Here is a 4,083-nt window from a genome sequence, read left to right as displayed (position 1 = left end):
AGTGTAATATAATAATACTAGTAACAGTAATGAACATATGATAGTCCCCACAATGGTAGCGTTGACATAATAATACCCAGTGTTGGACGGGTGCCTAGGGCCCACCAGAGGAACTGATTCTGGGAGCCCACCATATCGCTACATGGAAATATTAGTGGACGTCCGCAGCGGACATAAACGCTGCAGATTTGCCATACGTAAATCTGTGGCTGAAAGTCCACTGTGATTACACACCAGCAAAGTGGATCCCACTTTAAGAAATCTCATCTACATGCTTTAATAAAATTCACAGCATGAATTGGACTGTGGTGCAGATTCTAAATCAGCGCCATGATTTGTGATGTATTTGCTGCTGCAGATTTCCATGTGGATGTACCCTCAATAGTTCATCTTTTAGGGCTTAACACACATGAACACTGCACATAAATCAGTATTGTAGACCATGGTCCTCCACCAATCATCACAGTGAGCTCCTCATTCCTGCAAGTCATGCAGCAGGGAAGGCAGTCATGTGATATTGTCAGCAGGCCCCCCCTGCTCCTAGAGGCTAATTAGCATATTATAAAAGTTAGATTTCTGGCGTAACGGGGGCATAGATAAAAGTAGGAATAGGCTAGTTAGGTTTAGCTGACATTAGCACATCGCTAATGTCAGCTAGCTTAATAGGGTTAAATCTGGTGACAGAAACCCTTTAAGACCGGCATTTTAGACGCCGGTCTTAATAAAGCCCTAAACTGGTGGTGGATCAGCCGAAGTTATGAAGACGCGCTGGCTTCTACATAAATTCGGCGCATCCACCGCCAGTCTAAACAGTCGATGACCCCTTTGTTTGTGTTTGTATTTCCATACAACATTTACAATGTATTTGCTCTGTGCAGGGCTGGCCTTAGGTGTTCAGGCGCCCTGTGCGAGCTAATCTTGTTGCCCCCCCCCCCCCCCCCCCCCCGTTCACCTAAACATACACAAAGAGGAAAACAATCTTTGTAACAAACAGTTTTTTTTAATTACAGATAATTTAACTGCAAGTGCAAACAAGTACAATCATACCCAGTGTCACCTATAGCCAGTCTCCTGCCCTTCTTAATCATACCCAGTGTCACCCTTACCCAGTCCCCTGCCCCCTCAATTAGACCCTGCCCTCCTTAAATTAAGGGTGACAGACACTGTGTATGATTAAGGGGGCAGGGGACTGGCTTTGGTTGATACTGGGTATGATTAAGGGGCAGGGGACTGAGTAAAGGTGACAGGGTATGATTAAGGGGGGCAGGAGACTGGGTAAAGGTGGTGACTTGGTATGATTAAGGGGGGAAGGGGACTGGCTATGGGTGACACTGGGTATGATTAAGGGGGGCAGGGTCTAATTGAGGGGGCAGGGGACTGGGTAAGGGTGACAATGGGTATGATTAAGAAGGGCAGGGGACTGGGTAAAGGTGACAGGGTATGATTAAGGGGGGCAGGGGACTGGCTCTGGGTGACACTGGGTATGATTAAGGGGGGCAGGGGACTGGGCAAAGGTGACAGGGTATGATTAAGGGGGGCAGAAGACTGGCTATGGGTGACACTGAGTATGAGTAAGGGCCTTATAATGTGCCAGTAAAAAGGGACCCCATAATGCCCCCCAATAATGTGCCAGTAAGTGTCCCCATAGATGCCCCCCCATCATGTGCCAGTATCAAGTGCCTCTCTCCTTCCCACCACCCATGTGCCAGTATCATAGTGCCAACCCCCCCATGTGCCTGTATCAAGTGCCTCTCTCCTCCCCCCATGTCCCAGTATCATAGTGCCATCTTCCCCCCAAAAGTGCCAGTATCAAGTGCCTCTCCCCCCATGTCCCAGTATCATAGTGCCATCTCCCCCCCAAAAGTGCCAGTATCAAGTGCCTCTCTCCCCCCATGTCCCAGTATCATAGTGCCATCTCCCCCCCAAAAGTGCCAGTATCAAGTGCCTCTCTCCTTCCCCCCATGTGCCAGTATCATAGTGCCACCCCCCCATGTGCCTCTCTCCTTCCCACCCACCCCCCATGTGCCAGTATCATAGTGCCATCTCCCCCCCCAATGTGCCAGTATCAAGTGGCTCTCTCATTCCCACCCCCCACATGTGCCAGTATCAAGTGCCTCTCTCCTTACCACCCACCCCCCCATGTGCCAGTATCATAGTGCCATCTACCCCCCCAATGTGCCAATATTAAGTGCCTCTCTCCTTCCCACCCCCCCATATGTGCCAGTATCATAGTGCCATCTCTCCCCCTCCCAATGTGCCAGTATAAAGTGCCTCTCTCATTCCCACCCACCCATGTGCCAGTATCATAGTGCCAACCCCCCCCCATGTGCCAGTATCAAGTGCCTCTCTCCTTCCCCCCATGTGCCAGTATCATAGTGCCAAACCCCCCCATGTGCCAGTATCAGGTGCCAACCCCCCTCCCCCATGTGCCAGTATCAAGTGCCTCCTGCTCCCCCCATGTGTCAGGTATTTAAAAAAAAAACACTTACCTCCATGTCAGCGATGCGATGCACTCCTCTTCCGGCCTGTGTCCCGCTCTGTAAGTCCATATATGGAGTCAGTGCTTGTGTATTTCAGAAAAGTTTCTGCTCGGACTTGAACCCACGACCTTCTGTATCAGAGGCAAGGCACTTAGACTTGTTTATAGCTTTAATAGCTAGTGTACATCTATACACATGACAGCTGCCCCAACAAACCCAGCACTGCTATATCTCTATGATAGCTGCCCCAGCACACCCAGCTCTGCTATATCTATACACATGACAGCTGCCCTAGCACTGCTACATCTATACACATGACAGCTGCCCCAGCACACCCAGCTCTGCTACATCTATACACATGACAGCTGCCCCAGCACACTCAGCTCTGCTATATCTCTATATATCTATCTTCTGTATAGTAATACTTAGAGATATATAGATATAGCAGAGCTGAGTGTGCTGGGGCAGCTGTCATGTGTATTAGATGTAGCAGAGCTGGGTGTGCTGGGGCAGGTATCATATATAGAGATATAGCAGAGCTGAGTGTGCTGGGGCAGCTGTCATATAGAGATATAGCAGTGCTGGGTGTGTTGGGATACCTGTCATGTGTATAGATGTACACTGGCTATAACAGCTATAACAGAGTCTACAGTAGAAGTCTCATATTTTTTCAGTCAGTCAGTGGCAATGCAGCTATTATAGCTGTGTGGGTAAGTGCTTTGCCTCTGATACAGAAGGTCGTGGATTCGAATCCCAGCAGACACAGATGACTATGCCTGGGATTTGTCTATAAAGTAGTAAGGGCGCTGCCGGGAGTGGCAATCGGCCGCACACCCCAAAGGCCATCCCTGGCTCTGTGTAGGAAAACTTTGTCTCATCCGAAGTTGCGTTTGACTTCGGTATTCCTACCTGTGGATTTGAAAACATTTTAAAGTAGGAATCCGAAGTTGGCATCGGTACTGGCAGGTACCACGATTTTGGATGTATGATCAGAAGCAGGGGTGGAAATACCACCTGTGCAGCTGGTTCAGCCGCATAGGGGCCCAGCAAGGGAGGGGGCCCATCCCAGTGCAAATAGAGGTGTTTATTTTTTTATCTTATCATATTTTTCATTCCCTACCTCTGCCAACAGGGTAACCTGGGCACCTTGGTGTGGAGGTTGGGAGGGGCGGAGTTTTTTTTTTTTTGGGGGGGGGGGGGGGGGAGCTGATTAGCACTTACTGCGGATCTGCTGCCCGTTTGTGTCTACTCTTCATAGCTGAAGGACATTCAATGACATCATAGTCATGTGATCTTTTCAGCAGTGGAAGTGGAGGTAGGACCTGTGATGAGGTCATGGTCATGTGACCAGTGCAGAAAGAGGCAACACTCAGCAGTGGAGACCTGTGATGCCATGGGATGAATGTAAGTGCCTGACAAATGCTGGGAGATGTGGTTCTCCCCATTATACCTCCTCTCTGCTTAGTGGTAGGGAAATATGTTATTTAACTGGGACTGTATCTTAAAGGGGCTGAAGGGAGATGAGTCAGTTACATAGGATTGTATGTTATAGAAGACTATAAAAAAGATATGTTTTTTACATGGGATTGTATGTTATAGAAGA

This window comes from Bufo bufo, chromosome 1 (genome assembly GCF_905171765.1).
Source record: "Bufo bufo chromosome 1, aBufBuf1.1, whole genome shotgun sequence".
In the NCBI taxonomy this organism is placed as follows: Eukaryota; Metazoa; Chordata; class Amphibia; order Anura; family Bufonidae; genus Bufo; species Bufo bufo.
Note: the sequence above shows the minus strand (reverse complement) of the source record.